The sequence below is a fragment of the Zonotrichia albicollis genome, chromosome 9 (assembly GCF_047830755.1).
Source record: "Zonotrichia albicollis isolate bZonAlb1 chromosome 9, bZonAlb1.hap1, whole genome shotgun sequence".
Lineage (NCBI taxonomy): Eukaryota > Metazoa > Chordata > Aves > Passeriformes > Passerellidae > Zonotrichia > Zonotrichia albicollis.
Window position 1 is genome coordinate 13,966,184 of NC_133827.1, and position 15,978 is coordinate 13,982,161.

A 15,978-nucleotide genomic window follows, 5' to 3' on the forward strand; every position below is an offset into this window, starting at 1 on the left:
CCTGTTCTGGGCAGTGAGGAGGAGCTGCAGAGGCTCTGCAGGACTGACAGGATGGGCTTTGGGGCTGGCAGGAGAAGCTGAGGGACCTGGGCTGCTGGAGCTGCTGAAGAGGAGGCCCAGGGCTCGTCCTGTGACTGTTCCAAGGGTGGTTTTAGAGAATCCCAGAATCAGCAAGTGTGGAACAGGCCACGGAGATCATCAAGTCCAAACTGTGCCCTGACAGCACCTTGTCTCCCTTGAGCCTCCTCTTCTCCAGGATAAAAAACCCCAGCTCCCCCAGCCACTCCTCAAAGCTCTTATGCTCCAGATCCCTCCCCAGCCTTGTTGCCCATCTCTTGACACACTCCAGCCCCTCCATGTTCTTCCTAAATTGGGGAGCCCAGAACTAGACACAGCCCTCGAGGTGCTGCCCAAGCATTGCTGAGTATAGGGGAAAAATCCCTGCCCTGCTCCTGCTGGCAACACCATTCCTGATCCATAGGAGTGGCAGGGGTTGCATGAGGGGAATGGTGGGGAGGGTTGGGAAAAAAGTGTTACTGATTGCCAGCCATGAAGGATTTTGATTTTCCTATTTGTTCAGGCTGCATTACAAGGTGCAGGGGATCAATATCAATTGGACGTTGATGATACCAATCTGTAAACCAGAAAAGAAAACAGGACAAAACTATTTTCTCTGCATTGATTTCAATACAGTATATTCACTTTGAATACACTTCTGAAATATATCTAATTAACCACATGTTATATTTGCCCAATTATCTCATCATTAAAAAGAACCAAACAATATTAAAAGTAGTAACAATTTAAATGAAATAATTAAAAAAATAAATACAAATCAGGGATAATTTGTTTCAAATAATAGTGCATAAGCAAAAACAACCGCGGGGTATGGAGGGCAGGGTTCAATGACCCTTGCCATTTCACGTACAAGCTTGCCAAGTGAAAGTCACCCCTTATATGCTGTGTGTCAATGCCGTCTCCTCCTATTTTTGGTTCGTCACTTATCTGTCTCTGCCTTCATTACCACCTTTACCATGCATGCGCCACCACTGGGTTTGGTGGTCGCACAAGTCTTTGGGGGTCGTCACTGATGAAGGCCCTGTAGTCTTCTTCGTTGTCCTTTAATTCACCTTTGGGTTACACATGCGCACTAAGCCAGTACAATGTAAGCCAAGACTAACATATCACTGCATCTACATATCAAAGCAATAAGTCCCTTATAATTAGCATTTTCTTGGAGCCAACCAGGTTCTTAGTCATTTTTAGAAACTGTATCTCCAGCTTCTTTCCTGTGGTCCTTGAGAACATCTGCTGGGAAGAGGGGGTGGGTGGAGTCCCTCCTTTCCATCTCTTCTTTGGCATTACAACTTTTAACTATTAACTGTTTTATTATTCTCAAATATTAATTACTGTATCAATATTGATTACTGTTTCAATTTTTTATCAGCACGAATCATACCTATTTATCACACACAGAAGAATTTAAAACCTCTGTTATTATCAGGGGCTGGTTTTTTTCGGGTGTTTTTGCACTATTGTTTATGTGCCTTTTTCATTGAATTCCTGAACTGAAGAGCTCAAGAAAGAACAGATCTCTAGAGTAATAAAATTCATCAGCAACATCCAAGTAGCTGAGGATCCATCCCCATGGGAGCAGCAATTAACAGAAACGGGCACAGCTTTGTGGCTGCCCCAGCTTTGGCATGGGCCCTGGGCCTGGAGCAGGAGCAGGAGCAGCTCTTGAGGGCCCCATGGCCGGGGCTCTTGTGCTGCCCTGGGCAGATGGGATGGCAGCAGGGGCTGCAGAGCTCTCAGCACCTCAGCCCGAGGGGAGCAGGGCAGCCAGGGAGCCTCCTTTGGCCTTGGCCAAGCACCTTCCCCCATGGCTGGGGCTGAGACCTGTGGCAGCTGCAGCTGCTGCTGTGCCTTTGCCAGGGGCTGAGGCTGTGGGGCAGTGCCCAGAGCAGCTTGGCCTGAGCAGAGCTGTGGGGCCAGAGCCAGCTGGGCTGGGCTGGGGAGAGGCCCTTGGTGCTGCCCAGAGCTCAGGGCAGCTGGCAGAGCTTGCAGGGAGCTGGGCTGGGCTCAGAGAGCCTGGCCCAGAAACCATCAGTGTCCATCTCAGCCTGGCTGAGCGTGCAGGGGCAGGACTCAGGTCAGGCCTTGTGGGGCAGGGCCAGTGCCTGTGCAAGGCATTGCAAACAGGCAAGTGGCCCAGAGAGGAGGCTGCTCTGTTCCCTTGGTGGCATGGACAGAGCAGGGAGGGGGCCCAGAACATTTGTCAGCGCCAACCTCTGTGCCCAGCTCTAAGCAGCCCTGGCTGCTGAGCCCAGCTTTGGCCTGGGCTGAGTTTGGCTGTGGCCCAGGTCTGTCCTCCTGCAGGGCTCAGGGCCTGTTCCCAGCCATGGCCAGCCCTGGCTGCCTCTCTGCTGGCCCAGAGGCCAGCAGAGCCCGGGGCAGGGCTGTCTGTGCAGCCCCACAGGTGCCACGGGCTCTGCAGGAGCTGGCAGAGGCTGCCCAGCAGGGAGGCCATGGGGCACAGAACCCCAAGGCTGCTGTGGGCACCACGGCACAGGGGCCGTTCCCAACCGCAATGCTCCTGGACTGGGCTGGGCCTGCACAGGGGCTGGGCCACCATGGCTGGGCCAGCACAGGGCCACAAAGGGGCCACGCAGCCGCTGCCGGGGCTGACAGCAAGGCCAGGCACACACAAGCAATTGCTGAGCATGGCCTGCACTGGCCAGTTGGGGGCTGCAGCAACAGTCCAGAGCCCAAAGAGCCTCCATGGCTGTGCTGGAGACCAAGTCTGCAGGAGGGAAATGCAGGGCTGCTGCAGGATGGGGAGGGCATTGAATTCCAGCACACACCTCAGCTCTCTGATGATCCCGGCACCATGCTGGGCCCTGTTTCAGACTGGAGCAGAGCAGATGTTGATGGGACAGGAGCCCTGCGGGGCTGTCAGGGACCTGCAGCTTGCAAGGTGCTCTGCTCTCCCTCAGGTGCTCTTGGAAAGATCCAAGCCCTGCTGGGCACCTAAGGGCACAAGTGGCACTGCCTGTTAAAGGGCACACAACTGATATATGCCTGGATAGGGGCACAGGTTTTAATACCTGTTAGTTTCATAATATACAAGCGAATCTTTATTGTCTGGGTCATTTGAAAACTTTTGAGAAATGGCAATGTTTTCCCACCAGTAACAGGAATTTCCTGGATCTACTGGATTCTTCTTCTGATGGCAAGAGAAGAAATACTCATCTTTCCCTCTGCCTTTGCCACCAACATTCAGTCTAATATTTAATGACCCTCTCCCTTCAGGTGTTTCCAGCTCTCCTGTTGAAATGGCCCTGTCTAAGAACATCTGTTCATTTAGAGCAGCTGCATCTATGTCCTTTCCATTGCTCCCAGATTTTCTCCTCCAGATGCTCTCTGGTCATTCAAGTGCCTCTCAACTGACTGGTTTCATGCTTTGAACATCAGGGAGTTGTCAAATCTTTCTGAAGTTCAAATAAATATCACATTAGACAGCATCCTAATGGTGTTTATCACAGAATTACCATTTCTTATATCTTTGTCCAAAACTCTTGCTATACGATAATCCCTGGGGAATGGTGGACATGTCAGATGCAGCTGGGACAACCCAGAGAGCCGTGGAAAGAGCTGTGATAGTTATTAAACTATTCAAATGTTCAACTTGTGGTTGTTGGCAAGAAACCTTTCTGTGCCACTGAGTGTCACCAGTCCCTGAGCCCAAAGGACAAAAACCTGTTGAGTTGTGGTTCCCACTTCAGGGACTGCACTTGGACCTTGGCTCTGCACAGGAGAGCTCTTCATCCCCTTTCTCTCTTTTCCTCCCTCTGGGCATGGAGGGATCTCCTGACTTCAGTATGTGACTCATGTGTGCAAAGAGCAAATCTGGGCAGAATCGGGGCAGGGAGGGTTTGGGGGGACCTTGGGATCTGTGCTGGGCACAGAAGGTGTTTCCCATTGCTCTGAGACTGTCTGCTGTGGAAAGCAGATTTAATATCCAGCAGAGGAATGACTTTTGCATTTCATGAAATGTTTTGAGCCAACAATCTCCTCCAGTCTGTCACAATTGGGAATGTTGGAGGTGGAACCCCAGTTCTGGCCAGGGGCACCTGGCTGAGAAGGACAGCTCTTTTCCATAGGAAGGAAAGCACAGACCCCAGTGTTTGGAAGGCAGGTGAGAGCCTCACTAGGCCAAGGCCAGTCAGACTTGCCAGTAATGGCAGATTTTGTCTGGGATTAGTATTTGGATATAGGGAATTTTGGAGGTGGAACCCCAATCTCAGCCATGGGCACCTGGAGAAGCAGGACAGTTCTTTCCCATAGGAAGGAAAGCATGGAGCCTTCCCAGGGGTTTTTGGGATAGAAGAGAGGTGATCCTTGTGAAACCATTGCCAGCCAGACATGTCCTGGCAATATTCCTTTTGGAACCATCCCTGGATATAAGGAAGTTTGGAGGTAAAATCCCAATGGGTGCCTGGAGGAGAAGACGAGTTCTTTTCCATAGAAGGGAAAGTATGGAGCCCCAGTGTTTCAATAGCAGAAGAGGCCCTCAAAATGCCAAGGTCAGCTGGATCAGTCAGGTGGCCCCTGGGAGGCCAAACCAGGCAGACCTGCTCCGTGTTCCCTTGGTATTGTGGGGCCTCACAGTGTCACAATGGTGCCTTGGATCCATGATGCCCCACAGTGCCATAAAGGTGACTTGTTTCTATGGGGTCCTACAGTGTCACAGTGGCCCCCAGGTTCCAGAAGGCCCTGCAGTGTCACAATGGTCCCAAAGGTTCCATGAGTCTTGCGTGTCACAATGGTCTCCATGGTTCCCCAGGCCCAAAGTGTCACATAACTCCTATATTCCATGTGCCCTGCAATGTCACAATGGACCTTTAGACCCTGGGGGTTTGCAGTTTCCCAAAAGTCTCCTTTGGCTCCACAGTGTCACAATGGACCGTTGATGACAGGAGTCCCCTCTGTGTCACCTTGGATCTTTGGTTCCATGCAGCCCTGCAGTGTCACGATGAACCCTTGGAACCATGAGGTTGTGAAGTGCCTTATTGGTCTCTCCATGGTTCCATGAGGCCTTGCAATGTCACAATGGACCTTTGGCTCCGTGGGGTCTCACAGTGTCACAAAGGTCCTTTGGTTCCATGACACCTCAAAGTGTCACAATGGTCTCCGTCATTCCATGAGGCCTCATGGTGTCACAATGGACCCTTGGTTTGATGGGGCCTCTCAGTGTCACAATGATCCCTACATTCCATGGAGCCGCACAGCCTCAGTACAGTCCCCTTGGCTCAATGCGGCCCAGCAAAGTCACAGTGGTCTCCATGATTCCAAGAGGCCTCACAGAGTCACAATGGTCCCTTGGTCTCACAGGGCCCCACAGTGTCACAATGGTCCCTTGGTTCCATGGGCCCTGTGCTGCTGGATTCCGCCCTCTCCTTCTCAGGCCGCCCTGCCAGCTGAGAAATGCTCCTTGGGCCTCAGCCTTGGCCAGCAGTCCCTGGGCTCAGCTCCTCTGCAGCTCATCACAAACACTGTCTGCTCCCGTCACTGCTGCTGCCCAACCAGCTCCTGGGTTCTGTAGGAGCAGCCTTGGGAACTGTTTTTGTTCCCTCAGTGGCACAACATCCCTGTTCCCACCATGCCAAAGAAAGCTGCTGATGCCGAGTGTGGCCACGATGAACCATTGCTGGGACTGAAGCCCCTCTCTTGGGGCCCTACAAACAGCGCTCCAAAAGGAGCCCTTGGAGCTCTCCTGGGCCAGCGACTCCCTCTGAGTGGGGCCTCTCCCAGCTGGGAACTCTGTAATGTCAAAAAGTCACCAAGTGATGTCATTGTCTGTTCTGTGGTGTCACAGCCAGCTCTGTGTTGTCACAAAATCCTGTCTGTAGTGTCCTACTGGCACTCTGTAATGTCACAGCACACACTTTGACCTTACAGCCTGCTCTATGATGTCATGCAGCCATGCCATGATGTCACAGCCTGCTCTGTCATGTCACAGAATCCCCTCTATGATGCTGTAGCTGCCCAATGACCTCACACAAAAAAGTCTGTGATGTCATAGCCCAATTTGTGATCTCACACAGCCCACTCTGGCCTGGCACACAGCCCCTTGCTGACATCCCAGCTGCTCTGTGCCTCTATGACACAGCCACAGAGGTGCTGCTGTGACACAGCCCCCTCTGGGACATCCCACAGCCCCTGCCAGTGCTGAGCCCCTGTGAGCTCTGTCTGTGCCCTGCTGGTGTCCCTGAGGGGCCCTGGCAGTGCCCCAGCCCTGCTGGGCTGTGCACAGGAGCTGTTCCTGGCCAGAGCTGTCTCTCTGCAGCGCTGCCCTTGCCAGGAGCTGCCTGTGGGCCAGGAGCCCGGCCCAGCTCAGCAGCACAGACACGGCACAAGGACTTCAATGACCCTCTGGGGCTTTGGTGCTGTTTGCATCAGACTCAGTACCTCCAAGTGTGCTCAAAAATTTCTGAAGAATTCCAAAAGTAATTGAAACACTGAAATTTCTCATAACATAAACAGATTCATCTGAGGGACAGGACTGAGAAAGTGTCCCCAGGTTCCAGGTAGAGGAGAGCACTGGTGGAAGTGATGGCAGCAGGGGACAAGCAAGGGAAAGGTGACTCTGATCCTGAGCAAAACTGTGTCTCTGTCTCTGCAGGCTGTCGGCATCCCCTGGCTGCCCCACCTGGCTGGGCCCTTCCTTTGCTGACAGCTCTGCCTCCTGCCTGCCTCTGCCTGCCCACACAGAGCCTTGGGCTGGTCCAGGCTCCTTCTAGGGGATGTGCTGCACCACAGCCCTGCCCTGGTAGGGAAATTCCTTTCTCCTGGTGCCAGTCTGGGCCTCCCCAGCTGCCTTTGGTGCTATTATGTCTTCTTCAGGCTCATTCCTACTATGAAAAAAAACCTCCAGCCTCTCTGAAACCACCGTTCCATCCCTCCCAGGCTGCTCCTATTCTACCCTCAGTCTGCACACCACTGAGCCCAGAGCCCTCAGCCTCTTTCAGCTGGTTTTGTGATGAGACCTCCAAACCCCATCCTGGGAGATTTTTGTGTCTTCTCCAACGTCTGTGAAAATGGAAAAATAGTGATCAAAGTTACTTTCTCCACAATCTTGCAATGACAGAACAAGGGCCAATATCTTTAAACTGAATCAGGGTGGATTTATATATCTTAGAAGGAGGAAATATTTTACAAGTATGAAGGTGGCTCAAAACTGCAGCTGATTTTCCAGAGAAGTGCCAGGGCTGTTCCAGGTACAATTGCAGTGACACTCGTTGGTGCCACCAGGTGCCATGGCAACGGCCACAGGGACCTGTTCCTTGGTTTGATGCCATGGCAACCAATGCCCGGCCCCGTTGTGATGGTTGGTGGCCATGGAAAGCTGCCCTGGGCCCTTGCTCAGGGCTGGTGTCAGCGCCCAGAGCCAGAGGGGATCCCTTGCCGGGGGCTGTGCCATGGCCACCTGCCCTGTGCCGCGCTGGCCACTCTGGCACCAGGAACCAGCAGCCAACGGCACTGCCAGGGCCAAAGGCCAGGTCAGCCAGACAGAAAGGGGCAGGGCTGGGCACTGTTTCCATGGCAACCGGCACTGGGGGGACACCTGGGTCACCTGGCCTGGCAGTTGCCATGGAAACCCCTGGCAGGGACTGAGGGCACAGCCCCTGGCACTGAGACACTGCTGGGCCGGGTGCTGAGCACAGGGCTGAGCACGCAGAGATGGTTTTGTTCTTGCTGAGCTGCAGCACAGCCAAGGCCTGTCCTGCCCCTCGTCAGCCACGCTGGGGAGGGGCTGGAGCTGCGGGGAAGCCGGGCAGGGGACACAGCCAGGACAGGGGACCCCAACTGACCCCGGGCATACCCCAGACCAGAGCACATCGTGCTCAGGGTGTGAATGGGGGGAACAGGGAGGAAGGGGGGAATTTTGGAGGGAGGGCTTTTGCCTTCCCAGGGAACACATAGGCAAGAGGGGGCCCTGTTTCACCAGTGGGCAGGGTCACTGCCAAAGACACAGACACCAACTTAAGGAATTGTGTCATTTATATCATGCACAGCTGCAAAGATTTACAAAATGATAAGCTCAGCAAAGCACATCATCATTAGCAAAGAATTACAAAGGAAGATCAGCAATCCACCATAACCCATCATTACATTTTGATGACCAATTCCTTGGTGAAACACTGGAGGTGTTTGTGGCAGACAAAGATTCTGGCTGACTATCAAGGTACACCTTACAGATATCAGTAGTACTTTAGTGACACCATTCTTCACCCTTTTTTCTCAAATTCATTCAAATTAGGAACAAGAATTCTGTTGTCCATGGAGCTGGCACCTTTTTAATTCCAGAATAATGCCCCCAGGCCCTTTGCTGTTCAGCTTTACCATGCTGTCTGGGCTAACAAGGCTTGGGGGGCCCTTTCCCCTCTGGCTGGAAGGGGTCAGGTCCCAGTCCCTGAGGGGCACCCAGGCTCCTGGATGGAATTCCTGTGCAAGTCCCTCAGTGTCACAGCAGCCTTTACATGGAGCCCCGTGGATCAGAGCATTTTCCAGAGGGGCCCTTGGGGTAAACAGGGAGATCTGGTCTGGCAGAATGGGTAAAACAATCTTCTGTCAGATCTACTTGTTCTCACACAGACTCCTTGGCTGCAGGGACACATTCCCATTGTTCCTGCCCAGGTTTCAGGACTCAGAGTTGTCTTTCCTAGGAGCTGCTCCTTCAGCTGCCTTGGGAGGGCCTTTTGGCCTCTGGACCCACACTCTGGCTCCATTAGTAGGGCTGCTGGATCCAAACCTTTCATCCCACAAACCGTGGTGACTGGAGTTGGATCTCCTTTTTTCACAATCATTCCTAAAATTGCAAGTTCAATAATTGTGCTAACCTGTCATGGGGTTTAATAATCCAATCTTGTCCATTATTGTTTAACAGAATTACTGTAATTTCTCTTGGATATTCTGCATCAATTCCTCCTGCCATGACAGGAACACTTTGCAAGGCCAAGCTCCAAGGGAGCAGTTACCAAAGCAAAGTGTCCTGGAGGAATCTGAATTCCTGTTTCAGAACTGATAGCTCTCATTTGCTTTGAATTTATCCTAATGAATTCCAATGCACGAAGGCCCAGCCCTGCAGCCTCTGGGCTGGCCCTGCCAGGGGCCATCACAGCCAGAACAATTTCCCAGGAAGCCCAAGTCTCACTGCCCATGGTTGGATTTGCAAATTGGGGGCAGCTGTGCACAGCCAGGGGGTTTCATTTCCCCAGTGGGCCATTGTGAAGGGCATGGAGCACATCTGGGAGATGGGTTCTCCATGGGCAAAGGTTCCCATCTCCTCATTTTTCCAACTGCTCTTTTAACAACCCCTTCACCCTTTCAACCAATCCTGCAGCTTGTGGATAGTCTGGTACATGAAAAACCCTGCAGGCTTAATCACTGTATTTTTCACAGGAACAGACAAAGCACTCTGCATCACAGTATCAGCAAACCCTGTAAAAATAGCCAATTTCCTCCCTTCCTCCTTTTTTCATTGTATACAATCTCACAAAGTTGGCCACTGACATTAGGGTCCTGGCCAATCCTGTCCTGTAGGGTATTTAGTGTTACATCCCTGAGGAGCCAAAGATACCAAATTAGTATTGTCAGCACTACTTCACATTATTATTATTTTATATGTAGATAGCAATATAGAAATAAAGATATAGATAGATAGATATAGACACATATATGTATAAAAATCTAAAAATATATATTAAGGTCTTATTATCCTTTAAATATGTATATAGTTGGTTATTAAATTGATATTTCACTTGCAAAAATGCATCTGAGCTCAAGATTAAAACCTTCTTCTGTTGCTCCATGTGGGAGCATTCCAACAATAATTGCTCCTCCTGAAGATGCTGTTTCCTATGTACTCTCAACAGATTAATCTCTGTCTGCCCAAATCCACAAGGTCTTTTCCTTTTCCATATGCAACTTTTGGATGTATTTGAAGCCATCCAGGGGTCCAGCTTCTTTTACCGGACTGCCCCACTGCTCACACGGGGCTCCGACCTCAGCCCACTCCAGAGCCAGGGAACTCCAGGGAAGGGCTTCCCAACTGGGAATTTCTGATGGGACTGATTCTTCACATTTACATTGAACAAGTGACATTTTGTTGGGATCTGGCCAGACTGTGCCAGTTTTGTTTTACAGTGGGCAAAGTCAGCACCAGAGACACAGACTGCAACTGAAGGAATCAGTGTCATTTCCTGCAGCTCAGAGCAGCAAAGAATCACCAAAGGAGCAGCTCAGCAATGCACCCAACCATCCCCACCAAAGACTGCAGCAGTGATTAACAAAGATCCAGCAGCATTTACCCTCAGCCTTTACCATCCCCCAGACCCACACAGCAGCTGGGGAAGCTGTCACAGCCAAGGGCTGCAGAGCCACTCCTGGGCACTGGCAATTCCTGCAGGTGCCTCCAGCCCCAGGTGAGGCTCCAACCCCACTGGGAGAGGGCCCAGCTCTGACAGTGCTGAATGAACAAACTGACAGCTCTGCTAGTGTGGCAACATCTGCTTTCATCCTCCTCTTGGGTCCCTCCCAATGCCTGGCCAGGGCTCAAGGAGGAACCGAGAGAGGTGACTTTGACCATAGAGCCCAAACAAGGCCAGGTATCAGATTTCATGGCCTTGTCTGGCTTCTAAATACACAAAGGTCAAGACATGTTTCACTAATGAGTGGCTACATCTATCACAGCGCTAATGACCATGCATATTTCATCAGGGAGCAGATACAAAGATAACCTTTGCTTGGACGGTTCATCCAGAGGCCACCTTTGGCTCAGGGCCTGCTGTCCAGGCCTCACTCAGGGCTGGTGTCCAGGCCTTGGCACTTCAGGGACGTGGTTTAGTGCTGGGCTTGGCACTGCTGGGTGAGCGGCTGCACTGGGTGAGCTCAGAGGGCTTTTCCAACAGAAAGGATTCTGTGATTCCATGATTATATCCACTGCACTCAGCTGGGTATATTTTAGCAGCATTCCTTTGCTCCAAAAGTTCCCTCTTGCCCAGCTCCTGTGGCCTGAGGCTTCGGCTCCTTTAGCTCCTGGTGCTGAGCTGCTCATGCTGAATGAGACGACTCGGAGAGAAGAACACAGTCCATGCAATTCCTTCTGGGACACGGAGAGGGGAGGCTGTGCAAGCAGGAGCATTGTTTGCTGTGGCCTCCTCTCTGCCCTTCACGCCTTTCAGCACTTTGAACCAGCCAAGAGCTTTCTCCAAGAGTGCAATGGAGCAGCTGTTCCTGCTCCCGGGCCTGGCTCTCTCCAGTCTCTGCCCTTGCCTGGTTCTGTCCCTCGTGCTGTGCCCTCTGTTCCCCCAGGGCTCGCTGGCTGCTGCCCAGGACTGTGGCACTGGCACAGATCCAGTGCTCCAGAGCCTCCTTTCTGTGCCCTTGCAGCTGCCTGGGCACAGCAGCCTTTTCCATCTGGAAGCTCCCCATGGACAGGGAGTGCCCAGCTCCGTTCCTTGCACAGCCTCCAGGAGCCCAGGGCTGCCATCTCCAGTCCCTGCTGGCACTGGGGGCTCCCAGGTGCCTCAGGCTGCTGTGACACCACTGCACACGGGAGGGAAGAGGGGCAGAGGCTGTGCTCAAAGTCAGCTCCATGTGCTGCTGCTGCTGCTGCTGCTGCTGTGGGGTCATTTGTGCAGCCCTGGCCCAGAGTCAGGGATCAGATCCTGCCAGTCTCTTCCAGCCCTGGCTGCTCAGAGTTTGGGCCTCGGAGCCTCAGGTGGCCAAAGGCAGCTGCTGCTGGTCCCTCTGTGTGCCCGAGTTCAGCAGTGCTGCTCCATCAGTCTGTGCCCAGCAAAGGGCAAAAGCCTCAGCCCTGCAGGGCCAGGAGCTGCCGGGCTCTGCCTGAGCAGCTCAGCCAGCAGGAAGGGAGCTGCTCCACACCGGAACCAGGAGCAAAGGACATTCCTTTGATAGGACATGTTTTCTATTTAAAGGAGAAAAAAGGAAAAAGGAAAAAAATAGGTTAATTGTAAAAGATAATAATAAAATCCAAGTTTTAGTGAAAAAACATAACATAATGTTAGTGAAAAAAACAGAACATAAATGCAAAGTTACATTCTTTGCATTAAGAAGTAAATAATCTTTTGAAAAAGAGAACTCAGTTATTTCCATTGTAAATGTGCTGATAGCATGGATCCATCTTACTGACCTCAGCAACCTCTTAAAATATTTTGGGCTTTGTTTCTAACATTGGTATTTGAAATCGTGGTCGAAGCAAGAGGAAATTTTTTTGTGCCCTTCCAGCTCCAAGCAGGACTGGGAATGGAAACTCTGTCAAAGCCCAAATCCCTTAGAAGATGACCTTCCTTCTCAGCCTGGGAATGAGCTGCACATTCCTTTTGAAACTGTCAGGGATTTCAAAGAGAAACTAAGTCCCACTTAGGGCTTTTTGCTCCGGTTTGGAAGTGCAGAAGGGCAATTCTCTATCCAGCAGCTCCAGACTGCACTGCCTCAGGAGCACGGCCCACTCGCCAGCTTTGGCCCACTCGTGCCACTTCTAGAGGAGGAAGAAAGTGCAGTTGCACAATTCCAGCCAATAAAGAAGGAAGAATGGAACAGACAAAACACCCTGTGCAGATCCAGGCGTTCAGCTTGGACTGTGGAGAGTTTGGGCTCTTGCCAATTGGATGTGTGTCCCCAGCTCAAATCTCTGGGCCTGCAGCAGAGTCTCACTCACCTGCCAAAGCAGAAAGCTCAGGCGCTGTGCTCACAAGGGGCTCGTCTGATGCAGAGCTTTCAGAGCAATGTGAGGGCAGAGCCAGCCCAGCTGGGCCCAGGGCTGAGCCCAGCAGAGCCCTGGCAGAGCCCAGAGCAGCCTCAGCACCCACAGGGCCTGGCTGCAAGGAGAGAAAGCAGAAACCGCCCGTCAGCTGAGGGCTCCTGTGCCCTTGTGCCAAGGCCCGCGGTGCCCAGGCCATGCTGGCTGTGCCCAGAGCTGTGCCCTGCTGCCAAAGGCAGCAGAGCAGGAGGGCAGGACATGTGCCCAGCCTGCAGCCAGCCACAGCACATCCAGCCCTCAGCAGCTGCCCAGAGCAGAATGCTCCTGTGCTCACTGCCATCTCCCAAAAGCTCTGATCCCACCCTGCCAAGCACACAGGGACCCACCTCATGCCAGCCACGGCTGCAAGAAAAGCTGCTCCCAAACCATGGCCTCAGCCTTCCCCAAGGGCACGGCCCATCCACACCACAGCTGCTCTCCAGCACTTCCCCATTCACACTGGACCACCTGGAACCCTTCCTCTGGATAAACAAACAACACATTATTGAAAAGAGATTAGATACAAAAAGGGAAAACATGGGAAAAGGGAAAATCTCTTATCTCTGTCAGGGCCTTGAGGAAGACCCAACTCCTACATGGTTGGGAAAAACCCAGCCATGGGTGAGGGAAGCCCACATTTTCTCTTTTCCCCCCTGCACTACCCCGTAAAATCACGGTGATCCCAAAGCAAACAAGGGCTGCTTATGGCCTCTGACAGCCCATTGCTCAGGGCTTGCCAGCGCCCCAGCCCCTCAGGCTCTGTCCCAGCCCGGCCAAGCTGCCCGGCAGCAGCGCTGCAGCCCCACAGCAGCTCCAGAGCAGCCCCGTCCAGAGGCACCTGGGAGCCCTCAGCAAGGCAGCCAGCAGCACACGGGCAGGAGGACACGGCTGGCGCTTCCTGACCGGCACAGGGCTTGTGGCCATCTCCAGGCACCGCTCTCACAGGTGCATCCTGCAGCTCCGGGCCCTGCCCAGCCGCTCTGGCGGCAGCACAAAGGCTTCAGCAGAACCACCACAGGACAAGGGCCTTCTGGCCATTTTCCCTTGCCCATTGCACGTCTGGGCAGCTGGCTGAGCGCAAGCACCCTCTGCCCCCTTCAGGGCCTCACCACCACTCAGCCTGCTTTGCTGCTGAGCACAAGCTCCCTTTTCACCCTTTCCTGCCTCTTGCCCTGCAGACCCTGGGCAGCAAAGAAAAGCTCCTGGCAGCCTGTGTATCATAACACATTCTAGAATTGAGTTAGTTACAGTAATCTATAATATATACAAATATATATAATGACATATACTCTATATTATTTATTTACAATATAGATAAAAAATGGAAAAGAAGAAAAGAAAAATCTTCAAGAAAAGAAAAATTACCCCTGGCTCAGGTTGCCCCAGCAAAGACAGCCTCCCAGATCAGCTGTCCTCCTCAGTCATCTGGCAGTGCAGCAGCCAAGCCCCGACAGGTGAGGCCGAGCCCTCCATGCCCTGCGCAGCTGATTGTGCAGCCTCCACATAGTGGAATATCGCCCACGCTGTATTGCCCGGAGGACATGCAGTGTGTCAAGCGCCAGCTGTGACACGGCACAGCTCGTGTCCTCCGTCAGGGGTTCCAGGGCTGCAAGAGAGAGGAACAGAGGCACGGTCAGAGCCGGATCTGCGGGGAGCCCAGGAGAGCCCCCTGCCAGGGCCATCCCAGCCGGCTCTTGCCATGGCCAGGAGGGAGCAGGGAGCAAGGGGATCAGCCTGAAGCTGCTGGCCAGCAATGGCCCACGTGGGCCTGAAAGCTCCGTGCGCTCTGCCCACGGGAGCAGAGCCCTCCGCAGCCGGGCCAAGGCTTGCAGCTTTTTCCCCGGCAGCCCCCGCGGTCAGCCCGCTGCCCTCACTCACTCACCAGTGCAGATCAGCTGCAGCTCTTGCTGCTGCCCCCTCAGGTGCCGCCCGGCCATGCCTGTGAACACAGAGCCTGTCACGGCCCCAGCGGCACAGCTCCCTGCCAGCGGCGCTGCCGGCGCTGTGGCCACACGGGCTGCCGGCCAGGCAGAGCTCAGCCCGGGCCCGTGCCGCACGCTGCCGCCCCAGGCACGGCTGCCAGAGGGCGGCAGCAGCAACGCCCAGGCCAGGCGGAGCTCCAATGTGCCCCAGGGCATGGCTGGTGCTGCCGGGGCAGCAGGCGGGGCTGGGGCCGAGCTGCGGCAGGCCGGGGAGGGAGCTCGGGCTCGGGACTCACCCATGAACCTGATGGCTGCCTCTCGCAGAGACTCCTGTGGGCTCCGCAGGTATGGCAGGGCCCGGCGCAGGTGCTCGGCCGCTCGGCTCCTGTCCTCTGCCAGCTGCAGAGAGCGGCAGGAGGGAAGGGTTGGCGCGGGCTCAGCCCCTGGGCCGGGCGCTGCCTGCGCCCAGCCCCGGCCTCGCCTGCCCGCACAGCCCTGAGGCGCGGCCAAGCAGCCGCTGGCCAAGGGCTCCCGAGGGGAGGGGGCAGAGGGCCGGCTGCTGCCCAGGGAGCCGCGGTGCCGCCCCGCAGCCCTGCCAGGCCGGGGCTCCATGGGCACCCGGCTTGGGCCCGCGGGAGCCTGGAGAAGAGCCCGCACGGCCTCTGCGTGCAGCACCGGGCAGGGGCACAGCTGTTAGCCCCGCACACTGAGCACCGCCCTCAGGGGCCTTCTCCAGGCTGAGGCTGGGGCTTCCAGGCCATCCTTACCAGGAGCTCAGAGAACTTTGAGAGTTTCTCTTTCTTCACAGTTTTTCCAAGACCTTTTCTTTTTAGGAACTTGACCGCACAAAGCAGCGTTTCCCGAGAAGTCTGGAGAGCAGCAGAGATGCAGAGATGGCCCCAGAGCCCAGGGCACAGGAGCTGCAGCCTGGAGGAGGCTGCAGTCCAGCAGGCACAGGGCAGGAGGCAGCCGAGCCCCCTGCCAGGGGGACAGCAGCAGCCCATGAGTCCTCACCTCTGCCACACGCAGATTCTCATTATGGCAGTGGAAGAGCAGTGGGAGCAGGCTCTCACACACTTGTGTCATCAGGGGCGTTTTTCCTTCTTCTTCTACAGCAGACATCAAGTTTTGAAAGACAGTCATGGAGAGCTGCTGCACCTGGCTGTCACCCTGTACAACAGGAAGGTAGCAAGAGCTCAGCAGCAGCTGATTCTGGTCCACATTGGCACA